Genomic DNA, 12,613 nt, shown 5'->3' with positions numbered 1-12,613 from the left:
TTGGGTTGTTCTGTATATTTTTTTGTTTCCTTCCTGATGTCTTGAAGGGTTCTGTATATTAAACTTTTGTATTCTGGCTCTGGTAATTCCAGGAATGCACTTTCGTCTAGAAGATCACTGGATTCTTTGTTTTGAGAGCCTGTTGAGGTGATCATGGCCTGTTTCTTTATGTGACTTGATATTGACTGTTGTCTTTGAGCCATCTCTAAGTTATTGTGTTAGTTTATGCTTGCTTACTATGTCATAGCTTCTTGCTTTGTTTTGTTTTGGCATACCCCTATGGGTTGCTTGAGTGAGCTAGCTTGATTATTTTTGCCTTTGGAGCTCTAACATCCTGTCCCCAGATGGCTAGAGCTGTTATCAGGTTTATCAGTCTAGGTGTCCATTCAGTTTTCTTGTATGAATTCAGCTCAGGTTTCCAGGTAGCTGATTATCAAGTGTGTGGTGCAGGCCCTGTCCTCCATCTTAAAGGGGCAGGGGTGATTGGTGTAGGTACTGGTATCTGGTTGCAGCAGGGGGTCATGCTCTGAACAAGGGAGGGAACTGAGAACCGACCCCCGAGTGTCTCTGAGGAAAGCACGTCCACGTTCCCTCGAGTGTGCAGGTGGGTAGGTTCTGCAGACGGTCCATGGGCTCCCAAAGTTTTTGGTTGTAAGGACTGGGAAGTACCAGTTATCTTTGGACCCCTGTCACGGATGGCTGGGTGACCTGAGTGCAGCTACCAGTCCTTATGTCCCTAATATTTTTTTATGGGTAGGTGAGGACCTTGTTTAATAGGCAAACAATGTCAAACATCAAACGCTCACCTCTCCACTGCACAGCTGAAATGGTTGGAGTTTGCCAACAAGGGCCTATTGTCCCAAAATAGGCCCACACACGTCCATGCAGAAGGGAAAGGTGCTCAAAGTCCACGGACGGTTTATGACTGGATAGGAGCTGCTTCTGTCCTGAGCTCCCTCAGTTAATGGAGCTAGCTAATTATCTTTTCCCGTAATTGCAAATTTTTTCCTTCCCCAAGGCCAGGAGGATGGTTATAAGTGCTCAACAGAGCCTATCTGAGGCCCTGGGAATTCAGCTGCTGAAGCTAGCTTGCGGGTGGGGGGGCACGGTAAAATATACGCGAGTACATAGCTTTTGCTAAAAGCGCCATTCTTCTCAGGTTCTGGAGGTGTGAATAGGGTGTGTGGCTCGCTGCTTGTCCCTGAGGAAACTGTGGCTGAAGGCTAGTATCATCCCGTCGCCACCGCTCCGGGAATGGTGTCTGAGGGCTCCTCACGATTCAGGTTCGGTAACTCCGCTCGCTTCTGAACAGTCTCTTCCTCCCCCTGCTCCTCAGTTTATTTTTGAAGCTTGCCTTTGAAGCTCAGGGCTCCCAGCGTGTCACAAATATACTGGTTTCACTTCTTTTTTTGGGCCTTTATTGTAAAGAGGGCTCGCCGGGAACGTCTGTCTATTCTGCCATCTTGGCTTCACCATGTAAATGTGCAGAGTTTTGTAAGTGTGTTGGTGGTCATGGGAACAGTAAGGAGGCAGACTGTCATGCAGAGATGAACGGGACTCAGAGGGAAAAGATTAAATAACAGAGATTGTTCAAGGCATGTACTGCAGTTTGGAGCTCTGGTGGTGCAGTGGTTAAGAGCTATGGCTGCTAACCAAAAGGTTGGCAGTTCGAATCCACCATCCACTCCTTGGAAACCCTATGGGTCAGTTCTACCCTGTCTATAGGATTGCTATGAGTTGGAACCAACTTGACGACACCTGACAACAACAACAACAATTGCAGTTTGGGAGACACAAAGATTTGGAGGTTCTACTGAAAAAGTTGACTTTAAAATTCTATGTTTGAATTTATATAAGAATAAAAGAGAGCTTTTTTCCATAACTAGTGTCACGTACCAAGCCCCTGGGTGGTGCAAATGATTTGTAACTAACTGAAAGTTTAGCAGTTCCATAAGATCATAACTGTTAAAAACCCTGTGAAGCAGTTCTACTCTGAAACGTGGGGTTTCCATGAGTTGGAATCAACTCAATGGCAATGAGTTTGGTTTTTAAAAAATTTTTTAAAGCATCTGTGTGTTTTATACATACCATCTCTAATCTGCATGGTAGCTTTGTGAAGCAAGTTTTATTATTATTTGAGTTTTGCAGAGGAAAATAATGAGGCTCAGGTAATTTATATAATGTGCTCAAAGACAAATGGTTTCTGAATGGAGTTGTCTGGATTTCAGCTCACATCTGTGTCGTCTAAAATAGGTGCTCTTTTAACTCAGTGATGCCGTTAGCTATGGTATGATGTAATCAGCATCACAGACGTCCAGCCCTAACGTTCTGTGATCCTTCTGAAGTCTTTTAAAATATGGAAGTGAATTTTAAATTTTCACATATATGCTTAGTAACGTTAATTGAACGGTTTTTTTTTTTTTTGTAGGTTTACAGATTTTGTACTCATCCAGATAATATACAGTTATTTTTTTTGAAATTCTGCTGTATCTAAAGCAAAGGGTTGAATGCTTAGGATTCACAAAACCCTAGGTATAGTCCTTGGGCTTAAGGAGTTTACGGTTTAGTTGGGGGAACTGGATGTAAACATAGAAATACCAATCAAAAGTAGCATACGAAGATTCTTCCAAAGAATATGAAGAGAGAGAACACTTCTCACTTTCTTTTATGGGGTAGCATAACCTTGATGCCAGACTAAATATGAAACCTTGATACCATACCTGACAAGAACATTACAAGAAGAGAAAGTTATAGGGCAATATCTCTAGGTCCAAAAAACTCAAAACAAAATATTAGAAGATTGAATCCAGTAGTATAATAGGATAGCACATCATGGCCAAGTTGTTTTCTTTAACATTGGAAGATCAATCAATATAATTTACCACATTAACATAATAAAACACGGTCATTTTGATACATGAAAGGAAGTATTTGATAAAATTTAACATGTATTTGTCATAAAAGCCCTAAGCAAACTAGAAATAGAATTCAGTATAATGACACTAGGAAGCCGCTTTGTGGGGAAGAAGGGAAGGGAAGTGATTAGGGGGGCACGTGAAGGGACCTTCTGCAGTGCTGGCAGCGTCCCATTTCTTGATGTCGATGGTGGCCTCATGGATATTCCCTTTGTGATAGTTTATGGAGCTGTATTTTATGCTTTACACACTTTTCTCTATGTGTCTTATACTTCAGTAAAATATAGACTTCTTTCAACCCCAGGGACCTGTAACAGTGGTTAGAGGTTTTTTATGAATCCTTCAGAAATGCTCTATCCAATGTAATATATATATATGTTTCCCCTTTTTGTGATATACCCAGTAGCATGACATAGATATTTTTTTCTGTACTTTGCTTTTTCACTTAAAAACCTAAGTTGAGATTCATTCCATACTAGTACATATACATTTATTGGGTTCTTTTAAATGGTTGCCTTGTTTTCTATTTTATAGCATTCTGTAGTTCATTTGGTCCCTATTATTGGATATTTCATTTGTTTCTAGGGTTGTGCATATCATCGAGTTTTAATACTGTATAACATTTCTTCATAAGGATGTGCTATAATTTATTTAACTAGACTTATAAAAGAGAAATTTAGCTCATTTCCAATTTTCCACTATTATGGAAAAATACTTTGATGAACATTCTTGTACATAATTATTTTCATATTTTAAAATTCTTTTCTTAGCGTGAATTTCAGGGCATGAAAATGGTGCACTAAAGGATATTCTCATTTAACTTCTGAAATATATTGTCAAATTACCACCTGGAAAAATTTTCTCAGCTAATATTCAGCAATATTACATGACAGTGCCTGTTTCGCCCCTGCACTAAGTAATCCTCTATCAATCTTTTTAATCTTCTCTGATCTAATAGATGCTTTAATGAACACTTCTTTGACACTTCTAGACAGTTTAAACATCTTTTCCTTGTCTTTAATGAATCTCTTGCGTTTTTTGTCTTGGCTCTGTATTTACTCAACTCATTTTTTTAAAAAAAGTTATTATTTTGTGATTTAAGTGAAAGTTTACATAGCAAATTAGTTTCTCATTAAACAGTTAATAGACAAATTGTTTTGTGACATTGGTTGCCAACCCCACGATGTGTCAACATGCTCCTCTTCTCCACCCCAGGTTCCCTGTTTCCATTCGTCCAGTTTTCTGTACCTTCCTGCCTTCTCATCTTTGCTTTTGGGATAGTGTACCCATTAGTCTCATATACATGACTGAGCTATGAAGCACGACCCTTTGTAGACCTATTGGCCCTATAACCCAACCCAGTGCCTTCGAGTTGATTCAGACTCATAGCAACCCTATAGACCTGCTTAATCTTTGGCTGAAGGGTGAAACTCAGGAGTGACTCCAGTACTGAGTCATTTTTTCCTGAAGTGTTCATTCATCATCTTCTTACTGCTTTATAAGAACTCTTTATATTAACTATTAACCTATTATATGTTGCAAATAACCTCCCAATTTGTTGTTTGAGTTCTTCTTACTTATTTTTTAGTTTTTCATTCAAAAATTTTGTAACACAAATGGTTTTGTGACATTGGTTGCAACCCCCACATTGTGTCAGCACTCTCCCCCTTTCCCTTACTACCCTGGCTTCCCTGTGTCCATTCGTCCATTTTCCTGTCCTTTCCTGCCTTCTTGTCTTTGCTTTTGGGCAGGTGTTGCTCTTTTGGTCTTATATACTTGATTGAACTAAGAAGCATGTTCCTCACGTGTGTTATTGTTTGTTTTGTAGGTCTGCCTAATCTTTACTGAAAGGTGAGCTTTGGGAGTGGCTTCAGTTCTGAGTTAGAAGGGTGTCGAGGGCCATAGTCTCGGGTGTTCGAGGGCCATAGTCTTGTGGGTTCCTCCAGTCACTGTCAGACTAGTAAGCTGGTTTTTTTTGTGTGTGAATTTGAATTTTTTTTTTTTATAGGAAAATAATTTTATATATGCTTTTGGTTAAATTTAGAAATGAATTAAGTCACACTCTTTTCTCCTGGCAAATATTAATGTAATAAACTTTTTTTAACTTCTGGGAATAATTTTTTTTTTTAACTTTTTTTTTTATAATTTTTATTGTGCTTTAAGTGAAAGTTTACAAATCAAGTCAGTCTTTCACACAAAAACCCATATACACCTTGCTACACAATCCCAATTACTCTCCCCCTAATGAGACAGCCTGCTCTCTCCCTCCACTCTCTCTTTTCATGTCCTTTTCTCCAGCTTCTAACCCCCTCCACCCTCTCATCTTCCCTCCAGGCAGGAGATGCCAACATAGTTTCAAGTGTCCACTTGATCCAAGAAGCTCACTCCTCACCAGCATCCCTCTCCAACCCATTGTCCAGTCTAATCCATGTCTGAAGACTTGGCTTCGGGAATGGTTCCTGTCCTGGGGCAAGAGAAGGTCTGGGGGCCATGACCACCGGGGTCCTTCCAGTCTCAGTCAGACCATTAAATCTGGTCTTATGAGAATTTGGGGTCTGCATCCCACTGCTCTCCTGCTCCCTCAGGGGTTTTCTGTTGTGTTCCCTGTCAGGGCAGTCATCAGTTGTAGCCAGGCACCATCTAGTTCTTCTGGTTTCAGGATGATGTAGTCGTTGGTTCATGTGGCCCTTTCTCTCTCTTGGGCTCGTAATCATCTTGTGTCCTTGGTGTTCCTCATTCTCCTTTGATCCAGGTGGGTTGAGACCAATTGATGCATCTGAGATGGCTGCTTGCTAGTGTTTAAGACCCCAGACACCACTCTTCAAAGTGGGATGCAGAATTTTTTTTTTTTTTATAACTTTTATTAAGCTTCAAGTGAACGTTTACAAATCCAGTCTGTCACATATAAGTTTACATACATCTCACTCCTTACTCCCACTTGCTCTCCCCCTCTTGAGTCAGCCCTTTCAGTCTCTCCTTTCGTGACAATTTTGCCGGCTTCCCTCTCTCTCTATCCTCCCATCCACCCTCCAGACAAGAGTTGCCAACACAATCTCAAGTGTCCACCTGATATAATTAGCTCACTCTTCATCAGCATCTCTCTCCCACCCGCTGACCAGTCCCTTTCATGTCTGATGAGTTGTCTTCGGGGATGGTTCCTGTCCTGTGCCAACAGAAGGTCTGGGGAGCATGGCCGCCGGGATTCCTCTAGTCTCAGTCAGACCATTAAGTTTGGTCTTTTTGTGAGAATTTGGGGTCTGCATCCCACTGATCTCCTGCTCCCTCAGGGGTCCTCTGCTGTGCTCCCTGTCAGGGCAGTCATCGATTGTGGCCGGGCACCAACTAGTTCTTCTGGTCTCAGGATGATGTAGGTCTCTGGTTCATGTGGCCCTTTCTGTCTCTTGGGCTCTTAGTTGTCGTGTGGCCTTGGTGTTCTTCATTTTCCTTTGCTTTTTTCCAGGTGGGTTGAGACCAATTGATGCATCTTAGATGGCCGCTTGTTAGCATTTAAGACCCCAGATGCCACATTTCAAAGTGGGATGCAGAGTGTTTTCATAATAGAATTATTTTGCCAATTGACTTAGAAGTCCCCGTAAACCATGTTCCCCAGACCCCCGCCCTTGCTCCGCTGACCTTTGAAGCATTCATTTTATCCCAGAAACTTCTTTGCTTTTGGTCCAGTCCAATTGAGCTGACCTTCCATGTATTGAGTGTTGTCTTTCCCTTCACCTAAAGCAGTTCTTATCTACTGATTAATCAATAAAAAACCCTCTCCCACCCTCCCTCCCTCCCCCCCTCATAACCACAGAAGTATGTGTTCTTCTCAGGTTTACTGTTTCTCAAGATTTTATAATAGTGGTCTTGTACAATATTTGTCCTTTTGCCTCTGACTGATTTCGCTCAGCATAATGCCTTCCAGGTTCCTCCATGTTATGAAATGTTTCAGAGATTCGTCACTGTTCTTTATCGGTGCGTAGTATTCCATTGTGTGAATATACCACAATTTATTTACCCATTCATCCGTTGATGGACACCTTGGTTGCTTCCAACTTTTTGCTATTGTAAACAGAGCTGCAATAAACATGGGTGTGCATATATCTGTTTGTATGAAGGATCTTGTATCTCTAGGGTATATTCCCAGGAGTGGGATTTCTCGGTTGTATGGTAGTTCTGTTTCTAACTGTTTAAGATAACGCTAGATAGATTTCCAAAGTGGGTGTACCATTTTACATTCCCACCAGCAGTGTATGAGAGTTCCAATCTCTCCGCAGCCTCTCCAACATTTATTATTTTGTGTTTTTTGGATTAATGCCAGCCTTGCTGGTGTGAGATGAAATCTCATCATAGTTTTAATTTGCATTTCTCTAATGGCTAATGATCCAGAGCATTTTCTCATGTATCTGTTGGCTGCCTGAATATCTTCTTTAGTGAAATGTGTGTTCATATCCTTTGCCCACTTCTTGATTGGGTTGTTTGTCTTTTTGTGGTTGAGTTTTGACAGAATCATGTAGATTTTAGAGATGAGGCGCTGGTCGGAGATGTCATAGCTGAAAATTCTTTCCCAGTCTGTAGGTGGTCTTTTTACTCTTTTGGAGAAGTCTTTAGATGAGCATAGGTGTTTGATTTTTAGGAGCTCCCAGTTATCGGGTTTCTCTTCATCATTTTTGGTAATGTTTTGTATTCTGTTTATACCTTGTATTAGGGCTCCTAGGGTTGTCCCAATTTTTTCTTCCATGATCTTTATCGTTTTAGTCGTTATGTTTAGGTCTTTGATCCACTTGGAGTTAGTTTTTGTGCATGGTGTGAGGTATGGGTCCTGTTTCATTTTTTTGCAAATGGATATCAAGTTATGCCAGCACCATTTGTTAAAAAGGCTATCTTTTCCCCAATTAATTGACACTGGTCCTTTGTCAAATATCAGCTGCTCATACGTGGATGGATCTATGTCTGGGTTCTCAATTCTGATCCATTGGTCTATGTGTCTGTTGTTGTACCAGTACCAGGCTGTTTTGACTACTGTGGCTGTATAATAGGTTCTGAAGTCAGATAAAGTGAGGCCTCCCACTTTCTTCTTCTTTTTCAGTAGTGCTTTGCTTATCCGTGGCTTCTTTCCCTTCCATATGAAATTGGTGATTTGTTTCTCTATCCCCTTAAAATATGACATTGGAATTTGGATCGGAAGTGCGTTAAATGTATAGATGGCTTTTGGTAGAATAGACATTTTTACTATGTTAAGTCTTCCTATCCATGAGCAGGGTATATTTTTCCACTTAAGTATGTCCTTTTGAATTTCTTGTAGTAGAGCTTTGTAGTTTTCTTTGTATAGGTCTTTTACATCCTTGGTAAGATTTATTCCTAAGTATCTTATCTTCTTGGGGGCTACTGTGAATGGTATTGATTTGGTTATTTCCTCTTCGGTGTTCTTTTTGTTGATGTAGAGGAATCCAAGTGATTTTTGTATGTTTATTTTATAACCTGAGACTCTGCCAAACTCTTCTATTAGTTTCAGTAGTTTTCTGCAGGATTCCTTAGGGTTTTCTGTGTATATAATCATGTCATCTGCAAATAGTGATAACTTTACTTCCTCCTTGCCAATCCGGATACCTTTTATTTCTTTGTCTAGCCTAATTGCCCTGGCTAGGACTTCCAGCACGATGTTGAATAAGAGCGGTGATAAAGGGCATCCTTGTCTGGTTCCTGTTCTCAAGGGAAATGCTTTCAGGTTCTCTCCATTTAGAGTGATATTGGCTGTTGGCTTTGCATAGATGCCCTTTATTATGTTGAGGAATTTTCCTTCCATTCCTATTTTGGTAAGAGTTTTTATCATAAATGGGTGTTGGACTTTGTCAAATGCCTTTTCTGCATCAATTGATAAGATCATGTGGTTTTTGTCTTTTGTTTTATTTATGTGATGGATTACATTAATGGTTTTTCTGGTATTAAACCAGCCTTGCATACCTGGTATAAATCCCACTTCATCAGGGTGAATTATTTTTTTGATGTGTTGTTGGATTCTATTGGCTAGAATTTTGTTGAGGATTTTTGCATCAATGTTCATGAGGGATATAGGTCTATAATTTTCTTTTTTTGTAATGTCTTTACCTGGTTTTGGTATCAGGGAGATGGTGGCTTCATAGAATGAGCTGGGTAGTATTCCGTCATTTTCTATGCTTTGGAATACCTTCAGAAGTAGTGGTGTTAACTCTTCTCTGAAAGTTTGGTAGAACTCTGCAGTGAAGCCGTCCGGGCCAGGGCTTTTTTTTGTTGGGAGTTTTTTGATTACCGTTTCAATCTCTTTTTTTGTTATGGGTCTATTTAGTTGTTCAACTTCTGAATGTGTTAGTTTAGGTAGGTAGTGTTTTTCCAGGAATTCATCCATTTCTCCTAGGTTTTCAAATTTGTTAGAGTACAGTTTTTCATAATAATCTGAAATGATTCTTTTACTTCCATTTGGTTCTGTTGTGATGTGGTCCTTCTCGTTTCTTATTCGGGTTATTTGTTTCCTTTCCTGTATTTCTTTAGTCAGTCTAGCCAATGGTTTATCAATTTTGTTAATTTTTTCAAAGAACCAGCTTTTGGCTTTGTTAATTCTTTCAATTGTTTTTCTGTTCTCTAATTCATTTAGTTCAGCTCTAATTTTTATTATTTGTTTTCTTCTGGAGCCTGATGGATTCTTTTGTTGCTCAGTTTCTATTTGTTCAAGTTGTCGGGACAGTTCTCTGATTTTGGCTCTTTCTTCTTTTTGTATGTGTGCATTTATCGATATAAATTGGCCTCTGAGCACTGCTTTTGCTGTGTCCCAGAGGTTTTGATAGGAAGTATTTTCATTCTCATTGTATTCTATGAATTTCCTTATTCCCTCCTTGATGTCTTCTATAGCCCAGTCTTTTTTCAGGAGGGTATTGTTCATTTTCCATGTATTTGATTTCTTTTCCCTAGTTTTTCTGTTATTGATCTCTAGTTTTATTGCCTTGTGGTCTGAGAAGATGCTTTGTAATATTTCGATGTTTTGGACTCTGCAAAGGTTTGTTTTATGACCTAATATGTGGTCTATTCTAGAGAATGTTCCATGTGCGCTAGAAAAAAAAGTATATTTTGCAGCAGTTGGGTGGAGAGTTCTGTATAAGTCAATGAGGTCAAGTTGGTTGATTGTTGTAATTAGATCTTCCGTGTCTCTATTGAGCTTCTTACTGGATGTCCTGTCCTTCTCCGAAAGTGGTGTGTTGAAGTCTCCTACTATAATTGTGGAGGTATCTATCTCACTTTTCAATTCTGTTAAAATTTGATTTATGTATCTGGCAGCCCTGTCATTGGGTGCGTATATATTTAATATGGTTATGTCTTCCTGATCAATTGTCCCTTTTATCATTATATAGTGTCCTTCTTTATCCTTTGTGGTGGATTTAAGTCTAAAGTCTATTTTGTCTGAAATTCATATTGCTACTCCTCTTCTTTTTTGCTTATTGTTTGCTTGATATACTTTTTTCCATTCTTTGAGTTTTAGTTTGTTTGTGTCTCTAAGTCTAAGGTGTGTCTCTTGTAGGCAGCATATAGATGGATCGTGTTTCTTTATCCAGTCTGTGACTCTCTGTCTCTTTATTGGTGCATTTAGTCCATTTACATTCAGCGTAATTATAGATAAATAAGTTTTTAGTGCTGTCATTTTGATGCCTTTTTATGTGTGTTGTTGACAATTTCATTTTTCCACATACTTTTTTGTGCTGAGACGTTTTACTTAGTAAATTGTGCGATCCTCATTTTCATAGTGTTTGACTTTATGTTAGTTGAGTCGTTACGTTTTTCTTGGCTTTTATCTTGAGTTATAGAGTTGTTATACCTTTTTGTGGTTACCTTATTATTTACCCCTATTTTTCTAAGTAAAAACCTAACTTGTATTGTTCTATATCGCCTTGTATCACTCTCCATATGGCAGTTCAATGCCTCCTGTATTTAGTCCCTCTTTTTGATTATTGTGATCTTTTACCTATTGACTTCCATGATTCCCTGTTATGTGTATTTTTTTTTTTTAATTAATCTTAATTTGTTTGTTTTTGTGATTTCCCTATTTGAGTTGCTATCAGGACGTTCTGTTTTGTGACCTTGTGTTGTGCTGATATCTGATATTATTGGTTCTCTGACCAAACAATATCCTTTAGTATTTCTTGTAGCTTTGGTTTGGTTTTTGCAAATTCTCTAAACTTGTGTTTGTCTGTAAATATCTTAATTTCGCCTTCATATTTCAGAGAGAGTTTTGCTGGATATATGATCCTTGGCTGGCAGTTTTTCTCCTTCAGTGTTCTGTATATGCCGTCCCATTCCCTTCTTGCCTGCGTGGTTTCTGCTGAGTAGTCTGAACTTATTCTTATTGATTCTCCCTTGAAGGAAACCTTTCTTTTCTCCCTGGCTGCTTTTAAAATTTTCTGTTTATCTTTGGTTTTGGTGAGTTTGATGACAATATGTCTTGGTGTTTTTCTTTTTGGATCAATCTTAAATGGGGTTCGATGAGCATCTTGGATAGATATCCTTTCGTTTTTCATGATGTCAGGGAAGTTTTGTGTCAGGAGTTCTTCAACTATTTTCTCTGTGTTTTCTGTCCCCCCTCCCTGTTCTGGGACTCCAATCACCCGCAGGTTATCCTTCTTGATAGAGTCCCACATGATTCTTAGGGTTTCTTCATTTTTTTAAATTCTTTTATCTGATTTTTTTTCAGCTATGTTGGTGTTGATTCCCTGGTCCTCCAGATGTCCCAGTCTGCATTCTAATTGCTCGAGTCTGCTCCTCTGACTTCCTGTTGCGTTGTCTAATTCTGTAATTTTATTGTTAATCTTTTGGGTTTCTACATGTTGTCTCTCTATGGATTCTTGCAACTTATTAATTTTTCCACTATGTTCTTGATTAATTTTTTTGAGTTCTTCAACAGTTTTATCGGTGTGTTCCTTGGCTTTTTCTGCAGTTATCCTAATTTCATTTGTGATATCTTTAAGCATTCTGTAAATTAGTTTTTTATATTCTGTATCTGATAATTCCAGGAGTGTATCTTCATTTGGGAAAGATTTTGATTCTTCTGTTTGGGGGGTTGTAGAAGCTGTCATGGTCTGCTTCTTTAAGTGGTTTGATATGGATTGTTGTCTCCGAGCCATCACTGGGAAACTAGTTTTTCCAGAAAATCCACTGCGTCCAGTCCAAATCCCGGCGGGACGGTTCTCCGGCTGGGACGCTGCTCTTCCTGCTCCAAGACCAGTCACTGCCTCCCGGGGACTTCTCCTACCAGCTGCCTCCCACACCGCCTGCGGAACCGGCCGGTCCCCCTCCCGGGGTTAGTTCGGGGGGTGGAGCAGCTCTCTGTGCTTGTGCCATACCTGACTGGTACGCTGGCTCCAGGCTCTGAAAACAATCGCTGCTTCCCCGTGTTATTTTGTTCTCCGTCTCTAAATCTGTGTTTGTTGTTCAGGGTTCGTAGATTGTTATGTATGTGATCGATTCACTTGTTTTTCCGTGTCTTTGTTGTAAGAGGTATCCGAGGTAGCGTCTGCCTAGTCCGCCATCTTGGCTTCGCCTCCGTGAATTTGAATTTTGTTCTACATTTTTCTCCCACTGTACCCGCGACCCTTTATTATAATCCCTGTCAGAGCAGTTGGTGGTGTATTTGACTTCTTTGAAGCTAATAATTCTAAGTAAAAAATCACTGTAGTTGTATT

General features: G+C 39.6%; 2 protein-coding genes across 5 annotated transcripts in view; both read left to right on the top strand.

Annotated features, from left to right (window-relative positions):
• GALK2 (galactokinase 2) overlaps positions 1–12,613 on the top strand; it is a 276,880-nt gene that overhangs the window by 141,709 nt on the left and 122,558 nt on the right. The gene's annotated exons all lie outside the window — the stretch shown is intronic.
• Positions 10,717–12,613, top strand: part of LOC126083786 (basic salivary proline-rich protein 3-like) — a 40,783-nt gene continuing 38,886 nt past the window's right edge. Inside the window, exon 1 of the mRNA XM_049897724.1 lies at positions 10,717–11,582. The gene's annotated coding sequence lies outside the window, so the exon portion shown is untranslated. The remainder of the gene's footprint in view (positions 11,583–12,613) is intronic.

The sequence above is a fragment of the Elephas maximus genome, chromosome 10 (assembly GCF_024166365.1).
Source record: "Elephas maximus indicus isolate mEleMax1 chromosome 10, mEleMax1 primary haplotype, whole genome shotgun sequence".
In the NCBI taxonomy this organism is placed as follows: Eukaryota; Metazoa; Chordata; class Mammalia; order Proboscidea; family Elephantidae; genus Elephas; species Elephas maximus.
The sequence above is the reverse complement of the archived record's forward strand: the minus strand, read 5'-3'. Positions and strand labels throughout refer to the sequence as shown.